At 45.6% G+C, this 23,761-nt stretch overlaps 1 long non-coding RNA gene across 4 annotated transcripts in view; it reads right to left on the bottom strand.

The window, feature by feature from the left end:
* Window positions 1-23,761, bottom strand: part of LOC121012158 (uncharacterized) — a 31,574-nt gene that overhangs the window by 878 nt on the left and 6,935 nt on the right. Inside the window, exons 2-5 of one of the 4 annotated variants that reach the window (XR_005781974.1) lie at window positions 20,635-20,847; window positions 6,650-6,793; window positions 1,327-6,318; window positions 279-748 (exon numbers count right to left, since the gene is read on the bottom strand). This is a non-coding gene — a long non-coding RNA (uncharacterized LOC121012158). Of the gene's footprint in view, window positions 1-278; window positions 6,794-20,331; window positions 20,848-23,761 lie in introns of those variants that run through there. The other 3 variants (XR_005781975.1, XR_005781976.1, XR_005781973.1) reach the window with 3 other exon arrangements.

The following is a 23,761-nucleotide window of genomic DNA, read 5'->3' as shown; positions in this document are numbered from 1 at the left end:
TGAGGATGAGAAAGGAAAAGTTGCGAGGAGTGAAAAGATTGGAAACAGAGGGGCGCCTGGGTGGCTCACTCGGTTAAGCGTCTGACTCTCGATTTCAGCTCAGGTCATGATCTCGCGGTTTGTGAGTTCCAGCCTCATGTCGGGCTGGCTCTGCACTGACCTCACAGAGCCCGCTTCGGATTCTCTGTCCCCCCTCACCGCACCCTCACACTTGCTGTCTCTCAAAAATAAATAAACATTAAAAAAAAAAAAAGATTGGAAATAGAGGTAGAGACTAGACAAGCCAGGATAAAGGAAACAGTATAGAAGCTCAGGGTGGCATGGAGGGGTCTGTCGAAGCTGGTGATTTCAGAATCCCAAATCAAGCCACTGGGCACAGTGCTGGGACAAAAGAAAAGGGACTGCTCCAAAAGAAGCCAGGGAGCAGGTGTGCATGCAAGAGAGCTGAGATGCAGGAGGGTTCTGCCGTCAGAGAACAGAATGCAGATTTCAGCAGTAGTTGCCTTTTGAGTAAGAAGGAGACCAGTGGACCAGGAGAGGGGGTGGGCAGAGTCTGACATTTGGTTTGTGTTTCTCCGTCCCTCAACACACTCACCGGTTTGTAATCAGGTCTGTGTCATAATATCTTTGAATAATCTTTACTATCGTCTGATGAATGCCCATCTCCCCCAGTCGTCCACAAGTTCCATGGGTGCAGGGCTGATGCCTGCTTTGCTTGTTTCTGTATCCCTGGAGTCTAGCACAGGACCTGGTATACAGTGGGTGCTCAGTAAATATATATTCGATGAAGGGGAGACTGTGGTTTATAATGCTGACCCAACTCCTCTGTCACCAGCTGTGAGATTACAGGCAGGCCACGTCTCTCTGTGGCTCAAGTTTCCTCACAGAGGCTTAATTTAAATGTGGCAATACCTGTGTGCTACTCCCAGCATCCAGTAGGTGCTCAATAATACAGTCCTCCACTCCCCTCCTTTCTCTGCTACCCCTCCCTCCTGCCACAATGCCACACCCATTATGAGGAGCCATAAAACCCAACCCAGGTTGGACTCTCACCTCCTCATCGCCTCCTGGCCAGTCCCTTACCTCAAGTTGGGGTGAGGGGCTGATGTCCCCTACATCTGGCTCCAGGTGCCCCCCAACCCCAGAGAGCAGGACTGGGGCCCAAGTGGACCTCGGATCTGGCCAGGTTGCCATTGCCATGGTAACAGTGACAGTCCTCAGCCGCAGGTTCCCTAAGTGACTGGTTACTCTTTAACATATCCACCCACCTTGGGTGATTAGAAGAATCAATAAGATAACCAGGCGGTGGCAGCTGGCTGTACTCACTGCCTTCCTGGTGGACTGGCTCCCGGTGGCCTGCTGCCGCTGTGTGTGGGGCCCGGCTCCTCCATGCCCCCGCGTCTTTGGCTGGGTGGGCTCGGCCATGGTCAGTGTGAACGCGCCCCTCGGGGCTCCAGTGGAGAGTCCCTATGGTGAGTGGGACCAAGGGTCGGGTGGGGGGAGGACTGGACAGGGCAGGACCATGGTCAAGTTTGGGAGGCCATGGGACGCCCCATTATGTGTTTCCGAGGAACACAACGACTCTCTAGGGCCTCCTCCAGAATGGCAGGAACCTCAGGGGATGCATGTGGCTTGCTTCGCTAACGTCCCAGAGGCATGGCAGATTTGGTCTGGGAAGGGCTGGGAGGGGCCGTAGGAGCCCCCCCCCCCCCCCCCCCCGCAGGGGCTTGCTCCTTTCGCCTCGGCCAAGAGAGACTGCTTTCCTGGGCACGTGTCCCAAGGGTCTTTCCAAAATTCCACAGAGGGCGGGGCTGGAAATACCAACCCATTTGCCAGGGACCAGGGACGAGTGGAAGCCGACCGGAGCCTTGCTGGGCCTAGCACAGAGCTGGCTCAGGGTCTAGGCGGGATGGGACCCCGGGGGAGGGCGGGGCAGGCCGCTCTGATGAGCTCTGGATAATTCACCAAAGGGAAGCCAAGTCGAGCAACACAGCGTGGGGCGTGGGGCGTCGGAAAAGAATGGTCTCTTGCTAGATGTATGAAACTTAGGTGCAAGGCCAGGGAAGAACATGTCACTGAAAGGTGAAAGCTTGGGCTCTGTGGCTGGGGTGACTCCATACTGGAGGTAACGCAGCAAACGTAGAGGATGGGTAAACACAGCGTGATGCATCTTTAGCAAGGAATGCTAGCCCATTGTTGAAGGAGCAAAAATGTAGATCTGTTTGCAGATAGGGAGGGACCTCCAGGTTACACTTAGTGAAAAAAACAAACCGAAGCACTGTGTGTAGCATTTTACATTTCTGATAACAGAACGGATATTCGCATGTATATGTACACACACGTTTGTATTTGCATAGAAAGCCAGTAGACAGACAGGAAGAGACTGGTAACAGAGTTGTGTTTCTGAGGAGGGAGGTTCAATAAATTTTTTTTCAACCTTTTCTTGCACATTTTGGATTTTTAAAAATTAGGTGCGTTTTGTTAAGAGATTTAAATCACACAAACACACATAGTGTTTGGCCTCTGGAATCCAGGCTCTAGTTCTGTGACTTTAGACAAATTATTCAACATTTCTGTGCCTCAGTTGCCTTCTCTTTGAAGTGGAGATAGGATGTCTTACAGGCCCTCACAGAGGACTAAAGGAGACCAAGGGTGTAAGCCCTAGGCACCAGGCACATGATAAGGACTCAACAAATATTGTTTAATATTGTCATTAGCTGAGGACAGATGGCCTCAAGGAATCAAGGACTGGTCTCCTGACTGGTCCACTGGGATCTTTCTTCGACCTACCACCAAACAGAAGTTTGTGCTGTAGTGGAAGGAGCAGAGGCTAAGGAACCCAAAATAGCCTGGGGATCCATCCCATACCAGCTGTATGACCTTGGGCAAGTTACTTCCCCTCTCTGAATCTATTTCCTCACCTGGAAAATGGACCTATCTCACAGAGGGTGGTGCAGTGAGAGGAGATAGCACAGTTGAAGGGCTAGGCATGTCTTAGGTGCTCCATCCAAGGTTGAAACACAATTATAAGACTTGGTTGACCCTGTAGCCAGAACAAGACTGTGTCTTGCATAGGGACCAGATAGTCAGCTGCTGTGGAAGGAGGGCCCCAGGCCACAAGCCAAGGCTAGGGATGAACAGAAGGCCCCCCACATTTCTCCCAGGGGGGTACTATAATAATATAACCTGACAGCTTCTCACTGTATTCCAGGTCTATGTACTTTGTAGGGTGGCCTCATGCCCCTTCATCCCGACCTGTACGCAGTGCTCACCATAAAGCAAGTGTTCAACACACATTTGTTGGATGGTTGGATGGATAGATGGTTGGATGGATGGATGTTCTATGCCTATTACTTTAACTCCTACAACAGCTGTTCCAGATAATAATATTGTTATCTCCAAGGATAGAAGAGAAAACTAGAGCTCAGGATTGTTTTTAAAAAAAAAAAAAATCATCTGACTTCAGTCCCTTTGTGACTCTCTTGACTAAGCTACAGATCTGGGCTGGGCAGAGAAAGGAGAGCTCCTATGGCCAGATTTGCAGCAAGCATCAACAAAAGAACATTGCTGTCCTGGGACAGCTGGGCATTTGTGTGTGTGTGTGTGTGTGTGTGTGTGTGTGTGTGTGTGTGATGGTGGCTAAAAGACCTTGCTTTCGAGATAAAGTAAATCTGGGTTAGCATCCTGGATCTGCCCCCTCCTTTATTTTTTAAAGCTGTGTGGCCTATCCCTCTCTGAGCCCCACATGTTGAATGAACTAGGAAGCTCTAGGGAAAATGCACCTTCTGAAAAAAGAAATGAGTGTTTTGAGGAGAACCCCTTTTCCTAGGCTCTGTAATCAGGATAATACTAACCCCCCCACCAAAGGCTGCAACTGCAGAGGTAAGCTGTAGGGGAAGGGACGAGGTCCACAGCAGAGCCTCAGGAGGGGCAATGGCAGGCAAGGCTGTGGAGAGGATAACGTGAGTTAACACACGTGAGTTAATACACAAGTGCTCAGCGTCGTGCCTGACACAAGGCAACCATGCAGTAAATGTCAGCTGCCGTCTCACATCTTTGAACCCCAGGAGGACAGTCTTTAGGGAGCTGATCTTTGGTGGGGTGATGCTGGGTGAACTTGACCTTCCCCTGGACTTGCAACACACTCATGGCACACTGGCTTCTGGTTTGTAGCTCTCATCATGACTCTGATCAGACAGCATTGGTGTGCGTTGTGGCCTCTGTATCCCCCACTCGACTATAAACTCTGCGAGCCTTGCACGTCTCACACAGCAACTGGCACAGAATAAATGCTCAGTAAGCATCTGTTGGATGCATGAACTGAGGGAGGTTTTAAGAAACAACTGTATGACAACGGTCAACAATGTCAGCCAGACCCATGCTCTACCTTCCTGTCTCTCCATGCTCACCGTGCAGACCCAACGTGGCTGGCATGGTGCGGGGCATCACGTCTGCCCTCAAGCACCTGAAGCTGGAGGGGATATTCCTTGAAGTACTTGTTTCTTTGATCAAAAAGCAAAATTTCCCCAGAAACCTCCCAGCAGACTTCCCTGGTTCAAAGAAAGCTGGGAATTCAAGGGTCTAGTGGAAAGAAATGGGAAAGCCAAGACTGGCTTCAACCAACGATACTGTTTTCTTGAGGTCTAGCACGATGCTATTCCAAACAAAATTGGGGTTCTCTCATAAGAGGGTCTCTCAGCTTCAGCACTATTGACATTTTGGCTCAGATGATTCTTTATTGTGGCTGCTGTCCTGTGCATTGTAGGATATTTAGCAGCTTTCCAGACTTTGACTCATCAGATGCCAGGAGCATTCTTCCCCCATCAGCTGTGCCAACCAAATATGTCTCCAGATGTTTCTCGATGTGCCCTGGACACATATAACACTACTGTGGTATAAGGAAGCAGGGATAGCTTCTGCATGATGTCTGCCACAACTGAATATCCCTGTGACTTTTCTGCTGTGGTTTTTTGCTTCGGGTGCCAGGGTCTAGCTCAGAGGCAAATCTGGAGCTGCCCTTAGCAATTATGAGGATAAGATGCTATTGTGTGCTTATCTGTATGCTACCCAGACTTCTGGCTTCATTCTTTTCTTACCCTTTCCTATTCTTTTTCTTTTCACAAGTTCCCCTTAGCTTCCCTTAATTATCTGTCTTGGTCCTTTGGTAGTTTGTCATTTTTGTAAGCATTTCAAATCTCCTTGAGGGCAAGGTCTGTATTTGTATGATCTTTGTTGTTTTATTCTAGGAAACTCTAGGACCTGGACCTATATTGACTTTGAGGGAGGTTTATTGAATGAATGAATGAATGAATGAATGAATGAATCAGAAAATGGATGGATGAATGAATGGATGTCTGGGTGGGTGAGTGGATGGGTGGGTATGGTGGATGATGGATAAATGGGTAAGTAGATGGATAGGACGGTGAAGAGATATGTAGATGAATGTGATAAGTGGATGAATAAGCAATTGGTTAGCTGGGTGTGTGGGTGGAGGCACAGATGGATTGGTGTTTGGATGGATGATATAGCCTGGGCTGGGCTGGGCTGGGCTAGCAGAATCTGCAAGTGCTGAGGACAGAACAAGTAAGGAGACTGGGTGCTTTGGCCACTGGTCGACAAACATCAATTAGGCCAATGACATGAGCCTCAGGCCAGATCAGAGGCTGTTGTCAGGGGCAGTTTGGTTAAATGGCACTCCCACCGAAAACTGTGTAAGTGGTTGACACTTTGCTTCGCCATCTGATTCTGAATTTCTTCCTCCATCAAAGAAAGTTGGTTTTTGTAAGGATTCGATGAGGTAAGGAAGGAGAAAAGTATCATAAACTAGAAGATGCTTCATTTCCTTGAAGGGCTGATGGGCCCAAAGTTGGGTAGGATGCCAGAGGCTGGCCAACTGTAGGACTGTGTCGGATGTCAGGCATGGCGGTTTCCCTATGTAGAGTCTCCCCCACCGTTTTCCCTTTTCTCACCTCTCCACATCTTTTCCCATTTCACCTCAACTTAATTTCAGCCTCTATGGTTCACTGGTTCACAAACCTGACTGCATATAGAAAACCTCCTTATCAATGACATATTTTGGGGCCCCACCCCAGACCTGGTGAATCAGGATCTCCTGGGATGAGTTCCAAGAATCTTTAATTTTTTATTAAGTCCTTATGTGATTTGGGATCCAGCATAGAAAACCATTGTCTTATTTTGTGCCATTTTATAAAGGGAGGATATGGGTACCCAGAATGGGTCCGGTCTTTACGCAGGAGGCTCCTGCATTCACTGTCACTGTTCACTTATTCACTTTTTCAACAAACCTCTACTGAGGACCTATGGAAAACAAAGCATTCTGTTAGGCACTGGGGGAATGGAGGAGAATAAAACGTGGCTTCAGATCTTGGAGAGCACCCAGTCAGGTGGGGAAGACAGCCCAGCCACAATGAAAACAGAGTGCCAGGATATGGATGGACAGGGCATGATGGGGACACAAAGGAACTTGGGAGGAGGGCAAGAGATCAGGGACCTCCTGACCCTGGAGGAGTGGACTGATATCTAAGCTAAAACCCAGAGGTTTAGTAGGAATCAACCAGGAGAAGAGAGGGGAGGGGACACCATATGCAAAGGCCTAGAGCCTGGCCTAATCTGTACAGATTTTACTTACACTTGACTGCAGCTCAGTCCATTCTTCTCTGCAAGTATTTTGGGACTTCTCTGATTGTTTCATGAAAGATTCTGAGATGCTTACGTGCAGGAACTATGCCTTCCCTTTCTTTTTGACTCACACTCCTCTTGCATGAGGGTGGGCCTGGGAAGAAGAAAGAAATCTGTCCCCATTTAAGCCCTTCCTATGTAACAGGCTGGACTCTGGTTACTTGAAGTGCTTTCTTCCTTTTATTTTTTTACATCTATGTATTTATTTTTTTTAACTTAAAAAAATTTTTTTAACATTTATTTATTTATTATTGAGAGACAGAGAGTGTGAGCAGGGGAGGAGCAGAGAGAGGGAGACACAGAATCTGAGGCAGGTTCCAGGCTCTGAGCTGTCAGCACAGAGCCCAGTGCGGGGCTCGAACTCACAAACCGCGAAATCATGACCTGAGCCGAAGTGAGATGCTTAACCGACTGAGCCACCCAGGCACCACTAACTTTACTTTTTAGAGAGAGACCGTGAGTTGGGAGGCAGGGGAGAGAGAGAGAGAGAGAGAGAGAGAGAGAGAGAGAGAGAGAGAATCTCAAGCAGGATCCACTCTCAGACAGAGCTTGATGTGGGACTTGATCCCATGACCCTGCGATCATGACCTGAGCCGAAATCAAGAGTCAGACCCTCAACCTACTAGGGTTGCTGTGAGAATCACAGGAGGTTTATATGTGGAACGTGGGGAGTGTCTGGCTCATAGAAAGTGCTGTATACATTTTAATTATTATCATAATATCTGCAGAGTATATACCCACTACGTGAAAGGGACGGAATGCTTACTGTGTGTTAGGCATCTTTTAGCTGCTGTGAGACAAACTGAAATGAATGAGGGATATGTAACTGGTCATTCCAGGATGTAATTGTCTGGGTGGAGAGTCAGAACGAAGCTTAGTTCCAAGCCTTCAGATACCCTCTGGAGCCTGTCGCGGGGGTATGCTCTTGGGGGCTCAGATCATGCACATAGGCCTGTGGGAGCAGATGGGAGGCGTGGAAATGGTGGGCACAGACCTGTCCTTGCCACAGATGTGGGAAATGGCTCTGGCCCCAGCCAGCTTTTTGTGATCCCACTCAAGTCCTTCTGTTGGGTCTCTGCCTCCTCTTCTGAGAAAAGGAGGCATGTTCCTTATTCAGGGGTCATCATACATTATTCACTGGAGCCCTAGGAGTCCAGAAGGATGTCTCAGGGTTCACTTTTGAGGCCAATGTGGGTGTTCAAATGAACCAGGCTCCTAGCCTCCCCCACCCACAACCTCTGGTTCAACCAGAGAAGCTCCATTTTGACTTTGAATGAAACATGTGATGAAAGGAAAATTTATGGTTCATAAATTTTTGGAAAGCCAGAGAACCAGTGTGTTTCAAGCTGCAATCCTGACCCATTAAAGGCTCATGCAACTTATTGGGTTTATTATTCAGGGCAGCACTAGCTGATGCAACAAACCCAAAACGTAAGTTAGAAGTTTATTTGCCTCTGTCACATAGTCATCCAGGGATTCCAGAAGTGGCCCTGACTCAGAATGACATTTATCATTTTTGCTCACATTCCATTGGCCAGAATTAGTCACATGACTTTGGCCAAATGCAGAGGAATCTGGGTTGTGTGGTCCCTAGTAGGCCAGCTGTTTTCCAGGAATAGCTCTATAAACTATGGAAGGGGGAACATGAATTTATTGCTACACAGCTGGCCACCTCTGGCTTGGGGTCATGCACACACACACACACACACACACACACACACACACGTGCACACACATGTACACGCACACACATGCATGTACACACACACAGTCATATATATATCGCAAATGTGAATATACAATTTTTAACATCAAATATTTCAATAAAAAATACGCGGATACACACATAGTGATGAAGCAAATGTGACAGAATGCTACCTACCAATTGGTGAATCTCAGTGAAGGATATGTTCGTGTTCACTGTACTATTCTTTCAATCTTTAGTGGGTTTGACATTTTTCAAAGTACAATGTTGGGGGAAATATAACTGTTAAAGTTTGCCAGAGTTATGAACAGAATGGAACAAGATAGAAATAGAATAAGATTTAATTTAAGCTTCAGGGCTTTGAATTGGAACTTTAATACAGGAATCGGCCAACTTTTTCTGTAAAAGGCCAGATGGGAAATGTTTGGGGCTTCACAGGTCAGGAACTGTGGCAAGTACTCAGCTCTGCTGTTATAGGACCCTGGCTGCATGTAAGTAGCCATAGGCAACATGTAAATGAATGAATGTGGCTGTGTTCCAATAAAACTTTATTTACAAAAATGGGCAGTGGGCCAGATTTGACCAAGAGGTTTTAGTTTGCTGACTCTTGCTTTAATATGTAATTTTTTTTAAAGACTTTGAAGCAGATATTTTTTTATTTTAAGCAGATACATTATTCCTAGAGTTTAATTCAACAGCCTTCATTAGAAATTATAGATCAGCGTGTCCAAGCTGTTAGGGATCCCAAGTCTGTTAATGTCCCCTCACTATGCTGGACAAAATAGTTTCAGCACATTTGCTGTTCACATAATCAGCTCATTCTTTCACTTTCATTTCTTGCCTTTTCTTTTAATAAAAATGTACTATTTTAAAAAGTATTTTTAGAGGCACCCAGCTAGCTCACTCAGGGGTGCATGCGACTCTTGATCTCAAGGTTGTGAATTTGAGCCCCATGTTGGGTGTAGAGATTACATAAACAAACAAAAATTTTCCTTGAAGTATAGCGTTTCCTACAGAAAAGAACATGAATTATTAATCACAAACAGATTAGTGAAATTTCACAAAGATGGCCACATTTTAAAAAATGAAGTAAAATATAATAGAAAACATCCTACTATATCTCCTGTAGCAAGAGTAAATTTTCCATGTGTGAACACTTTGTTTCATTTATATATGTTTATGGATGTGTGTGTAAGGTTGTGGTAATAACAAACTTTTATAAAGCACTTCCTAGGGCTTTACACATATTAACTCCTTCTCTTCACAATGACCCTGTGAAGTAGATGCTATTAATGTCATTCCCATTTTACAGATGAGGAAATGGAGGCACAGAGAGGTCCAGTCACTCAGTGAAAGTGACACAGGCATTAAGAGGCAATGCTGAGTTTCCAACCCAGGTAGTCAGGCTTCAGAGTCCCTGTTTTGACTACCACCCTGTATAGAGGGTCATGGTCAAAATGGTTTAAATGCCACTGGACAGAATGTTCCCAAAGGTTCTTTATAGACTTAAAAATAGTGTACTTTTCCTTAGGTGTACCCACAGGGCACAGGGGCTGATTTTAGGTAGTACATGGACAAACATTTTAAAATCTTGTTGAGTTTATATTACTGTGTGTTAGAAAATTTTATAACTAGTGTTTATATTATAACTAGCATTTATATTAAAGCATTAATATAAAATACACTTTTAAAAATTAAGATACTCATCAAAAGAAAGAAAAAGATCAAGTAAATAATTACAGGTAAATACAGTACAGGTAACAGGTAGATATGGTAAAGATTGCAAAGAGAAATACAAATGCCTAGGACTTTGGGGTCAGATACTGAACTTGCATCACATGGCCCCAGATATGGGTCTTGGCTCATTCATATTCTACCTCTGATTTATTTGATAATTTCTATAGGACTTACTATGGACCAGGCACCATTCTAAACAATATGTAAAAATCACTTCCTTTAATTCTTACAACTGCCTATTGAGGTAGGTAGGTACTGCCATCATACCCATTTCTCAGAAGAGGTAACAAAGGCTCAGAAAGGTAACTTACCCCAAGCCACACAGACTTAAAGAGGCAGAGCTAGGATTCAAATCCAGGCCTTGCGTTAGTAAGAGCGATGCTAGCTGGTGTAACAAACACACCCAAATGTATGATGTCCTTCACACAGGAACCCCAGCTCCTTCCATCTTGGCTGGAAGATGACTTTTATGTTAACCACTGCACCCCCACTGTGATGGGCAGAACTGTATCACTTTGAGCTCCATGTGTTCTTGTGAAAAATGGGTTAATAATGCCAGTTCTGCTTACCTCTCAGGATAGCTCTGCAGGTACAACCAATGTCATATATAAAGTGCAAGTATTGTTATGTTGACCAACACGTACCTTACAGGGTTATTGTGAAGATTAACTGAGACCGTGCAGGAAAAGCTCTTGGTTCATATACAGATGACATCAGCTGTGAATAATAGCCACGTTGTTATTAAAATGATGAATATAGGCTTATCTCCAAATTGGGAAATAGTTCTATAGGATCTTTCCTATTAGCAAGTTAACACATTACTTCTAAGACTGAAAAACTGAGAAGTAGTAGTATAACCAAGATATGTAGAAATATAGAGGAAAACTACCTAAAATAGCTGCCTCTGGATGGTGGGAATCAGGTTCAGGAAAGAGTCGGTGGACAAGTACTATTACTGATTATTAGCTTGGTAAGAGTATTTTATTTTTTTCAACTGTGCATCTATACAGCTTTGATTAAAATTTTGAAAAAAAAATTAAAATGGAAAAAAGAATAACTAAACACTATTTCAAACACCTTCAAGTGTATGTGGAAACAAGAGCCCTGGGGCAGAAAGCCCCAGAAGGGAAAAGCAGAGTTAAAGGTTCATGTTTAAAATCCCTGCTGAACCCCTTTCAGCACCTTTCTGTCTCCCAAGTTCTTTTCCCTAACCTAAGAGGCCCCATGCAGTCTGATTCTTGGCTGTCCCTCTTTTGGTCTCTCCTGTCTTTGTCCCTTTTTCTCACTCTGGTTCAGCCACGGTGGCCTTTTAACTGTCCTTCAATAAGGTCAAGCATATTCCTGCCCCAGGGCCTTTGTACTTGCTGTTCCTTCTGCCTGGAACATCCTTTCCCTGGATCTTCCCATAATAGATTTCTTCTCATAGTCTGGGTCTTAGCTGAAAAGTTTTCCACTTAGAGCAGCCTTCCTGAACCACCCAAATCTAAGACTGCCCCACCTCCACCCATCACTATCAATCCTGTTATCTTCTACAGCTCTGGAATTGTGCATTCATTGATCTGTTTATCATCTGTCTCCTCTACTACAACGTAAGTTCCATGAGAGCAGGGAATCTGGTGTCTTGTTGCTTGTTAAATCCTCAGCATGTAGAACAGTGCTTGGCACACAGTAGGTGCTCCATAAATATTTGTAGAATGAGCAAATTCAGACAGGGACAGCTGAGTTAGTATGCTGAGGGGCTGGATGGGCCAGCGGGATGGGAAGGAAGCTGCAGCCTCTGCCTGGGTTCTGCCCTGGGTAAACAGGCCTCCCTCTGCTCAGACAGCCACTGTTTGACAACTGTCTGCTGAGGGCCCGGCCAAGCCTGAGCCGCCACACGGCCAAGGCCCCAGGATTCCCTGGGAGAAGCAGCAGAGGCAGCCACGCCTTGGGGAGAGCTTGTGAAGGAACAGGTCGAAAAGTTATCCAAACAGGCATGAGGAAGGGCGGAGTCTGTGGTGAGACAGAGAACAGTTGGCCCTTCCCTGGGCAGAGCCCAGAGGAGCTGGAGGGAGGCCCTGGCACACCCAGCGGGCAGCTTCCCAGGCTGGGCCTCCAGGCCCCAATTCTGGTGTCTGCTCTGGCCCTGACTTGCAGAGGGACCTCAGGCACTTGCCATCTCTGGGTCTCAGTTTCCTCCTCTGTAAACCAAGGGACCAGGGCAGGTCCAGGGTTTCCAAATTTAAACAAACAAATAAAATGGCAGTGGCATTGTCTCTTCAAACAAAATCTTACCCGGAAGCCAATTCCCAGGAAGGATACCATGGAGGCACTTACAGTAAGTGTGGAGGTGCAGGAAGCTGGCCGAACTGTCGCTCCAGGCCGTTTGGAGGGGCCCCGTGTGAAAATCCCCAGGCTCCTTGCTCTCTGAGTTTCCTGTGCTGTAGGGGTGAGAGAGGCATAGCCAGAGGGAGCATCTAGACTCTTGTAATCAAAATAGATGCAGGGTCAAGCCCCACAGCGTGATCTCAGGCAATTTATTCCACTTTTCTGAACCTTGGTTTCCCCTCTCTAAGTCTGGCATCATGGGGCATCTGGTTGACTCAGTCAGTTAAGTGTCTGACTCTCGGTTTCAGCTCAGCTCACGATCTTGCGGTTTCATGAGTGCAAGCCCCGCGTCAGGCTCTGCACTGACAGCACGGAGCCTGCTTGGGATTCTCTTTCTCTCTCTGTCCCTCCTCACCTCCCTCAAAATAAACTTTAAATCTGGCATCATAAACAGTACCTCCTTCATGGTATCATATGTTCAGCACAGAACCCAGCACCTAGTAAATTCTCAAAAAGAATAGTGGAAAAAGTCAACGCTGGTTATTAGGAGAGGTAGTAGAAATGACCGGAAGAGACAGTTAGTTCCCTGTTAGGAGTTGGGAAAATATTTAACCACTTTGAACCTCAGTTTCCTTCTCTGTAAAACATGGTGGAGGGTTTCATGGGAGATCAGGGGTTGAGATCCAGCCCAGCCAGTTTGGATTTTTTTGATACAATTTGAATTGACTGCTAACCTTTAGAAATCCCAACTTCCTGCCCCTTTCAAAAAATGGGAAGCTCTGGCAACACTGATTTCCCATAGCCTCGAGGCAAAAGTCCACTGAAACAATTTCAACCGGGTGTGCTTTCTCTAACTTGCTGCAGTCCCCACCATTCCTTAATGTCCCCACACTGAAGTTATACTAGTGAACATAAAACATTGTTTGCTGCACTGTTTTTCCTACAGCAAAGTGTGAAATATGCTTATATACCATATATCACTGAGGGCAATTGAGTTTGATACCCCTGATTGCTGAGACCAAGGAAAAGCTCATTATTTCTGAGAACAATCTCCTGGTTTTTTTTATTTTTTTTTTCAACGTTTTTTATTTATTTTTGGGACAGAGAGAGACAGAGCATGAACGGGGGAGGGGCAGAGAGAGAGGGAGACACAGAATCGGAAACAGGCTCCAGGCTCCGAGCCATCAGCCTAGAGCCTGACGCGGGGCTCGAACTCACGGACCGCGAGATCGTGACCTGGCTGAAGTCAGACGCCTAACCGACTGCGCCACCCAGGCGCCCCCAATCTCCTGTTTTATAGATGTACCATTTTTTTAATGCGGCTATTGAAACATTTAAAATTACATACGTGGCTTCCATTGTATTTCCGTTGAACAGTGTTGTTCTAGCCCTTTGGATGCCATAGGAGTGGCCGAGTTCACTGCTAACTCATCCCGCCCTCCATGTCCCATGCTGACTAGACCAGTCCTAGCCAAACCACTTGGGCTGGTGTCCCTGGCTGGCTCTTCTCCCCTGCCTACATTTATCTCTGGTGTCCCCACCCTTGTTGCCTGCCTGTCTGGAGGACCCTGGCTCCAGAACTCCAGGCCTGTCTTCTAGAATTCTCCACCTGGGAAATCTCACCTCCCAGCCCCCATCTGGCGGCCATTGTGTTTTCTTTATCAGACATTCACATAAAACAATAGTCAATTTGAAACTTCATTACACATCCATTCTTCCGTCTCCAGCCTGCTGAATTTACCCCAAATCCAGTGATTTTGGGGGTGGAGCTGGGGTGGGGAGGGGTTTATTTTTCCCCCTTCTCTAGGGCAAGTCATAGTTTTTCCAGAGATAAGGTAGACTGGGTTTGGGGGAGGGACACAGGTCCTTCTATAGTGAAGGCACAGACTTTGTTTTTGGAAGAGATAATGTCCACAGCTCCCCTGGGGAGATGAGAGAACCCTGAAGGACTCAGGAAGCAGGAAGAAAAAGGAATCTTGGCAGGTCATGAAGACCCCCTTCCGATGGGGCGACCTTGTCTGGTAGTGGCTGAGAACTTGTGCTGCAGAGTCAGGAAGACTTGGGTTAGAGCCATGGAAGCCACATGCCTTAGACAGGTGACAGTACCTCTCTGCCCCTCAGTCTGCTCATCTGTGAAATGAGGATAAGAACAGACCTACCCTAGCACAGTGCTTTTGCACAGAAGTGCTCCATAAATGCTTGCTTTCATCATACCTTTGAAAAAGGGCCCGTAGTGGCAATATGGGATAATTTTAATCATTTTTTATTTTGCCTTGGTGCATTTTCATAATTCTCCTTCCACGAACCTGCTTAAAAAATAATAAATTTGTTAACAGAGAGAGGAGGGCCAAAATTAAATGGAAATGTCATCCTAACACGGGGCTCCCACAGGGGGCATTAGATCTGGAAACAGGTAAGAAATCTTAAGAGTCTCATCTTCACACACCCATTTAATATCTTAAGCCAAAGCTCCAGGAGGAAAGGTGATTTGGCCAAAAGTCTACAGCAAGTTAGTGGCACAGGCAAAACTAGGATGTCAGACTGCGGCGGTCACTAGGGCCGACCTTCCCAAGGCCACTCAGACAAGAAAGATTCTACTGTTCAATGTCTGAAAAACGCTGGATTGAAGAGAGCTGTGCACATTTCAGTACAGAACACTTCTCAGAGCCCTTAACGTATGACAGTGTGTCTTCAACAGACACCTCCATTGTGCCCACGTGGTTCGTCAGAGCCCCTTGAACATTAACATCCAGTAAAGCTCTCCCTGCTCCCCAAGCAGAGAAATGCTATAGCTTAGACACATGCCTAGATTTAAAAAAATAATACTTTTTTCAGATATCTTAAATAGTGTGATTTTTAAAAATTACATCTGAGGGGCACCTGGGCAGCTCAGTTGGTTAAGCGTCTGTCAGCTCAGGTCATGATCTCGCTGTCCATGAGTTCAAACCCCGCATCGGGCTCTGTGCTGACAACTCAGAGCCTGGAGCCTGCTTCAGATCCTGTCTCCCTCTCTCTCTGCCCCTTCCCTGCTCACACTCTGTCTCTGTCTCTCTCTCTCTCTCTCAAAAATAAGTAAACATCAAAAAAAAAAAAGTTCCAAAAATTACATTTGAATTGTCTGTTGCTGATGTGTAGAAAGTTAATTTTTCATAATACTTTTCCTTTTCTCTTGTGAAGTAGGAAATATTACAAACACACAGGGAAGTACAGAGAACAGCATTGTGAACATCGATGTACCCATCACTCAGTTTTGTGAAATCTTACTGCATGACCACTGTTTCACTGGATTCATTTTTTTTTCATGAAAAGTGAGACATTATACTTAGCGTTGAAGCCCCCTTGTACCTCTCCCCAATCCCATCCCCCTGCCACCCCTCTCGGAGGTGACCGCGGTCAACTTTTGCTGTTTATCATTACCAGGCATGTTTTTATGTTTCTACTACATGTGGCTACGTAAACAATGGATAATGTTATTTATATCTGAAAAATGTGTTCAAACGGCATGTTATACGTGTCCCTGAGCAACCTCCTTTTGTTCACTCATATAGGAGCTGTTTGGATCTTCCCATGCAGATACAAGCAGGACTAGAGGTCACTCATTGAAAGTGCTGTGTCTGAATGTCCCAAGTGTACTTATTCTGGTTTTTGACAGTGGAGTTGTTTCCAGTTTCTCACGATCTTAAACAGGGCCACAAAGAACATCCTTATAACTGTGGCCGCGAGCTTCTCTAGGATAACACGTAGGAGTGGAATTTCTGGAGCTCAGGCAGTGGACATCTCCACTGTGATGAGACATTGGTAAGTCGCTCCATCTTGCCCCCCAACTGCCACATCAGTCAGCAGCGTCTCAGGAGCACTCCGAAAGATGATGGATGTAAAATAAGAACTTGTATTTCCCCTACTACTAGAGGGAAAGGCTCTTTTGCCCTTTGACTTTGAACTGTCAGGGTACTTGTTCACATCCTTTGCCCGTTTTTCTGTTACATTATTTACCTTTTCTTATCATTTGAAGGAAATATTTCTTCTACTTCTTTTTTTTTTTAAGATTTTATTTTTAAGTAATCTATATGCCCATTGAGAGGCTCAAACTCACAACCCCGAGACTGATGTGCTTTACAGACTGAGCCAGCCAGGCGCCCCAGGAACTATTTCTTCCTGATCCAAATCCTTTTTCAGTTCTATTAGCCAAGAATATCTTTGATTAGACCCAGCTTGTCTTTTCACTTCCTTTAGAGCCTCTTTTGTTGTACAGAAGTTTACAGTTACACGGTAGTTACGTTCTGGTTAAATTATAAATCAGGTTGTTAAATTTACTAATCTTTTCCTTTATGGCTTGTGCTTATTGTATCTTGTCCATAAAATCCCGCAGTGCCCTGCAATTGTAAAGATATTATACGTACTGTTTTCTTCAAGTTTTAAAGTTTTGTTTTTCATATTCAGGTGTTTAGTCATAGAAATTGGTTTTTTAAAGTTTATTTATTTTTGAGAGAGGGAAAAAAAAACGCACGTGCATGCACAAGCAAGGGAGGCACAGAGAGAGAGGGAGAGAGAGAGAATCTCAAGCAGGCTCTGCCCTGTTCGCGCAGAGCCCCACAGGGGGCTTGAACTCATGAACCGTGAGATCGTGACCTGAGCTGAAATCAAGAGTCAGACGCTTGACCGACTGAGCCACCCAGGGGCCCCCATAGGAACCGATTTTTATGTGCGGTACGAAATAGATGCCATTCTATTTTCCTTCATATGGAGAACCAATTGGCCCTGAACCATTTTTGACCAGGACATCTTTTCTCCATTGACATGCAATGCAATTTCCTTTTGTCTCTCATTTTCAAATATATGTAGACCTGTTCCTAGGCTCTCTATGTTGTTCCGCTTTTCTACCTCTAGTAGCCACATTAAAAAAATATATATTTTTAAAACCCAGGTGAGTGAATCCACATTTATACGAAAATTAAAAGTTTAACTTTAAAAAAGTCCCCAGGGTGCCTGGGTGGCTCAGTCCTTAAGCATCTGACTTGGGCTCAGGTCACAATCTCACAGTTCATGAGTTTGTGTCTGACATTGGGCAAGCTCAAGCCCCACTTCAGGTGAGCCCCATTTCTCTCTCTCCCTCCCTCTCTCTCTCTCTCTGCCCCTCCCCTCTCAAAATAACTTTCTCAAGACTTCTTGGGATTCTCTTTCTCTCTGCCCCTCCCTGCTCCCTCTCTCAAAATAAATACATAAACTTAAAAAAAAAAGCTGAATAATATTCCATTATATGGATATATCACATGTGATTTTTCCTGTTTATCTGTCGCTTGATGGTTGGGTTGCTTCTACCTTTTGGCTGTTGTGAATAACGCTGGCTATGAAATGAGTGTCAAACATCTCTTCCAGACCATGCTTTCCATGCCTTTGGGTATATACCCAGAAGTGAAATCGTTGAATCATATGGTAATTCTAGTTTCAATTTTTTTTTAAGGAATTGCCAGACTGCTCTCCATAGTAGCTGCATTATTTTATATTCCCACCGGCAGTTTGAAAGGGTTCTGATTTCTCCATATACCCACCAATGCTTGTTATGATCTGTTTTGTTGTTTTTTATCCTATCCATTCTAACAGGTATGAAGTGGTATCTCGTTGTGGTTTTGCACTGATTAGCATTTCACTCATGATTAGTGATATGGAGCATCTTTTCATGTGCTTCTTGGTCATTCGTACATTTTCTTTGAAGAAATGTCTATTCACATCCTTTGCCCATTTTAAAATCTGGTTTTGTTATTGTTGTTGAGTTGCAGGAATTTATATACTCTGGATATGAACCCCTTACCGGCTATGTGATTTACAACGATCTTCTCCCGTTCCACGGATTACTCTCTCACTCATTCATAATGTTCTTTGGTGCACAAAAGCTTTTAATTTCAATGTAGTCCAGTCAATCGATTTTTTGTTTCCTGTGCTTTTGGTGTCGTATCCCAAGAAATCACTGCTAGATCCAGTGTTGTGAATATTTTCTCCTATGTTTTCTTCTAAGAGTTTTATAATTTTAGCTCTTATGTTGAGGTCTTAATCAATTCTGTGTTAATTTTTATATATGATGTAAGCTAGGAGTCCAGTTTCATTCGTTGCATGGGGAGACCCAGTTTTTCCAACATGAGTTTGGTTTTGATCGAATTTTAGTTAAGACTTCTGCACCTGAGAGATGCTACTTTGATGCAACCTTTGACTGATTACTGGGATCCTTTCCAGGGTAGGTAGTACTTCCCAATATCCAGGATAGATGCACTTCCTGACAGGTAGTCAATTAGCTTGGGCTTGATGCTTCCAAAGACAAGACGCTCACTACTTAATAAAGCAGTTTTTCTCCTGCTAGAACTATCGTATCTGGTAGAAAAATCCTAATTCTGGACACAAACCTTTCTCCTTGTAGCATTCGTCTGTTGGTCCTGGTTTGTTTTCTGGGGCTATGAGAAGAGAGAAGCATCTTTTCCAACATAAAGTACTTTGACTTAAGTAAGTAACACAACTACGTGATAGGCAACTATCTGCCAGGTTATAAGGTTTATCACATTTGCTCCACAAAGCAATTGATTAACAAGTCCTATTATTGATTCCTATTTTGCAGATGAAGCAAATAAGGCTTGAAGAGCTTATAATTTTCACAAGGTCAGTTATGTAAATAGTAGCATTGATATATGGAAGGCAGTGGCCTTGACCATTCTGCTACATTGCCCCTCTCCTCATCCCCAACAGCCAGCCCGGAACTCCTTTAGTTCTTTCGTCTTCAAAGGACATGGTTTTCGCATCCTGTCCCATCCTATGACACAGGAATTCTTTATATATTTTGGATATTAATTCCTTATCAGATACAGACTTTGCAAACATTTTCTCCTGTTCCATCAGGTGCCTTCTCATGTTGTTGATGGTTTCCCTTTTTGTACAGAAGCTTTTTTGGTTTCATGTCGTCCCACCTGTTTATTTTTGTTTTCTTTGCTTTTGGTGTCATATGCATGGTCCCTTAAGGGTAGAATGCAGAGGATGTCTTAGCTCCTTTGACCCGAGCACTACATCCTTCCTGATGTCACACAAAATCAGGTTAGAGGTGTGTGCAGCTGCTACCAAATAAAACCTCTAGAACTTAGTCACTTAGTCACGTCACCTGCCACTAAGGCAGCTCTCCCCAGCACACTGTCCAGGTGGTTTATTTTTAACCAGTATGGAGGATTTCTCATTCCTCTTCATCGAGTTCAAACATTTCTCCAGGGTCGCCTGGTGGCTAAGTCAGTTAAGTGTCTGACTCTTGATTTCGGCTCAGGTCATGATCTCAGTTTGTGAGTTCGAGTCCCATGTCTGGCTCTGTACAGCACAGAGCCTGCTTCCGACTCTGTGTCTCCCTCTCTCTCTTCCCCTCCCCTGCTCATGCAGGCTCTCTAAAAAAAAAAAAAAAAAAATTTCTCCAAATTCATGTGGATCTTGATCCTGCCATTATTTTATAGCTCACACCTGTGCAGAACTCACTGCCTGCCAGAAACAGTTCTAAGTCCTGTCTGTAATTAGCATGATTAATCCCCACAGCCTCCTAATGAGTACATATCATTATCATCCCTGTTTTGCCAATTAGAAAATAGTCACAGAGCAATTAAGTAACTCACCAAGGGTCACACAGCCAGTCCGTGGCAGAACCAGAATTCAAGCCCAGAAAGTCAGGCTCCAGAATTTGGGCTCTCAGCGTCTATACAGACGCTTCCAATCATCTGACGGGCTCAGCCAGTTTTTTTGGGCCTGAAAAGACTGACACGCACTTAGAGACCTCCTTTTTTTTTTTTTTTTTTTTAACATATAAAGAACAGACTAGGCTCAGAGGCTTTCACCTGCAACAGTATTATTTAATTCAGGATATGTTATAATAGTTTATATCATTCCATTTATTTTCCCATCGCTTTCTACTTAAGATACTGGTGTTTCACTTGGTAGTAATAACATTTCCTTCTAAAATAAATCTAAATAAAAATAAGTGTGTCGATGTAAGAAAAATGTTTAGTATTAGTATGGGAGGTTTCCAAATACAACAAAAATCATAAGGGCCAGAGGAAAATCAGTGACCTTTGGAAAGATCCTGTGCAGTCAAGTTAGGTGAGGCTGTGCTGTAATGACAAAAAGGCCCTAAGTCCCAGTGGCTTACACAGCTGAGCCGATGGCTCACTTACAGTACTTGTCCGTCAGGGGCTGGTGGGGTGCACTCCCCACCCTGATGACTCCATATCCCTACGTGCTTCTGAAACAGCCCCAGCGCGGGCCCTTCAAGCTTCTGCCCGGGTGTGACGCACCAGTTGTTTCTGCTCTCATTTCATTGGCCAGAACAAGTCACATGGTCACGTCTAACTTCAAAGGAAGCAAGAAAGAGTAATCCGGTCATGCGCCTGAAACGAGAGAGGAGGAACAGTTGAGAACAGCCGGCAGATAGTGAGTAAAGCAATCTGAAAGGTGGGTCTAGGAAAGGAGACTGAGTCTGTCTCTGACCACGATGACCAGCCCCACCAAGGGGCCTTCAGCACCTGTTCTCAGAGAAGGGACTCTGGTCCGCCAAGGATAAGACCGTCTGACCGCACCATTCTGTTAAGCTAGTGCTGCTCCCCGGCAGCAACTCGGGATGCCTTTTGGTTGCAGGGTGTTGTTACTTCGTAGAGTTGCGGCTGAACTCTGTGGTCAGGTTTGTTTGTTCCCTGAAGCTGGACACAGCAGTTTGGGCTTCGGCTGAGATAGGATTTGTCACTGCTTTGAAAAGATACCCAGAGAAGGGTAATCGGAAAGGAGAGGAACCCAAGGAACCATTTTTCCGGGCAAAGAAAAAAAGAATGTGCAAAGACGCTGAGCCAGAAACACGAAAGGCTGGCGTGGCTGCAGCCACGGGACTAGGGAGAATGGGATGAAATGGAGGCTGGGGATGCAGGGATAGACACACAAGGTCCACGGGAGTTTTGAATTTTATGAGTTTAATTATAAATGCGTAGGAAGCCATTAAAGTTTCAGTATGGGGGGGCCTGATGCAGTCTGTGTGTAAAGAATTATCCCCCCCCCCCCCGCAAGAGTGCGTGGTAGGGAGAAAAGAAGTGAAGAGACTTTCGCAGACCTCCAGAGATGATACTGATGTGGACGAGGTTGACTGTGGTGCAGGTGGAAAGATGGTGAAAATCTGAGTTACTGTTAAAGGTGGCAAGCACTGGATTTTCTGATGATTTGGGAGAGAGGAACACAAAGATAGTGACTCCCAGGGTGTGGGGTGATGGACTATGACAATGCAGGTGTGATTACTATTGTTCTCTTTCAAGGAATGAGGAAGGGGGAGTGAATTGTCCTTCACTAACCTAGTAACTGAACTCCAGTTCTGGTGTGTCTACTCCCAAGGTCCTACCTTCTCCACTCTCCCCAGACCCATACCTTAATTTCTATAATGGGGGGGGGGGGGGGCGGGATGATATTTAATGCTATTACTATCTTTAAATGTGAAAATACATAAATGCCTCTGAAAGCAAATGTACACTATCAGTGGAGCCAGCACGAGGTCTGGGACCCTACTCAACGGCGCGGGCACGTGGGACCAAGTGTCGGGAATATAAATTTCATAGATGATGTAAGGGCAGCGCCAGACCAGCCTTGGGGAGCAAGTTTTAAAATCTTGCTTTCTTATTGGTGCAGTGGCCAAGGGCTGGTGTGTCAATGCGGGGATGTTGTTAGCTTGCTCGGTGACTAAACCCAGAGAGCGGTGACTGGTGAACCGGTCGAGCTGCCTTCCCTCTGGGTTTGGAGAGATTAGTCCGTCTTGGCCTGTGATTGGTGGGATTGTAATGCTACTTCCGCTGTGATTGGTTAAACCTGTGCGGTTATTTGAAAGTTTCTCAGCGCCAATCCAGCATTGGCCACTAGGGGGAGCCCGGGATGCGCAAAGCGAGGCTCTTCGGCGTGTCTGAGCCGCTTCCTCCCCGAAGCCCTCCGGTTCTGCAGCGACAGCTGGTTCTGCCCTGTGCCCTCAGGCAACCGCGGGACTGGGGTGGGGGTGTGGGGGACGGAGTTAGAACTCCCAGTTCTGGCCCGGGTGGCCACGCTTCTCTGCACAGCCCCTTTGGCCCCTTCCTCTGGCTCCCAGCCCCGCAGAGGACATTGGCTGACCGAGGGGTGGGGCAGAGAGTTGGTGAAGGTTTGTGAAGGCCCAGATCCAAAACGCAAAATTGTGGAGTCTGTCAAAGGAGACAGGGCAGCTCCCCTCCCTCCAAGGCGCCCTCTGCCCGCCTCGGAGTCCTCTCAAGTTGAATAGCCTCCACCAAGCCCTTTAAAATCCTTAAAGGACTTTACGAAAGGAGCATCTCTTTGGGATTTAGAACTGTGCCACGTAGGTCAGGGCCACTAGGTAGATCACCCTCTCCAAAGACACCCCCTGTCATCCCCAGGCGCTAGCACAACCTGTAGTTTCGTCTTGCTATTGCACTTCGTCAGTATTTGAAATTCTCTTTCAATTTTTTTTTAAAATTTTTGAGAGAATGCACGTGCGAGTGGGAGAGCAGCAGAGAGGCTGGGCGGGGGAGGGGGGGGTACAGACTTTCAGATGTGGGCTCTGCGCTGAGCCAAAGTTGGAAGCTAAACCAACTGAACCACCTAAACGCCCCGACATTCTCTTTTGAAACATTTATTTGCTTGCTTACTGTCTCTGCATCACACCTCCCCGTCAAAATGTAAGCTCTGTGAGAGAGGGAATAGGGAGGGCCAGACATGCCAAAGAATGCCCAGTTACATTGGAATTTGAGATAAACAACAACTTATTTTTTAAGTGTAAGTATGCTTCCTGCGTTATTTGTACATATTTATATTAAAACATTATTCGATGTTTCTCTTAAATGTACCTGGGCACCCTGCAAGTCTGTGGGGGAGGAATCTTGCCTCTTGCCTTCACAGCTGTATCCCACACCTGCAGTGGTGCACGTGGAAAATGCTGAATAAAGGTTAAATGATTGGATGGATAGAGTCCTTCATTCATTCACTCATTTGTCCATCCACCCCATTATATTAAGTTCCAGCTGGGTCCTGGGAATTTAACAGTAAATGGGACACAGTCCAATGGAGGAGGCAGAGACCCAAGCAGCAACCACCATTTGACTACACTGTGATGGTGTAAAGTGTTGGGGGCCGGGTGAGCACAAAGGAGGAACCAGGAGGGCTGCCCAGAGGAGGAGTCCAAGATGGAGCTTGGAGGGGGAAGGGGAGAATAGAAAGGTGTGACAGCAGCTTTGGGCAGAAGGCCTGGCATGTGCAAAGGCCAGAGCCAAGGCGGAGGCTGTGGGA

This window comes from Herpailurus yagouaroundi, unplaced genomic scaffold (assembly GCF_014898765.1).
Source record: "Herpailurus yagouaroundi ecotype Mexico unplaced genomic scaffold, PumYag 196, whole genome shotgun sequence".
In the NCBI taxonomy this organism is placed as follows: Eukaryota; Metazoa; Chordata; class Mammalia; order Carnivora; family Felidae; genus Herpailurus; species Herpailurus yagouaroundi.
Note: the sequence above shows the minus strand (reverse complement) of the source record. Positions and strands in the feature narration are given on the sequence as shown.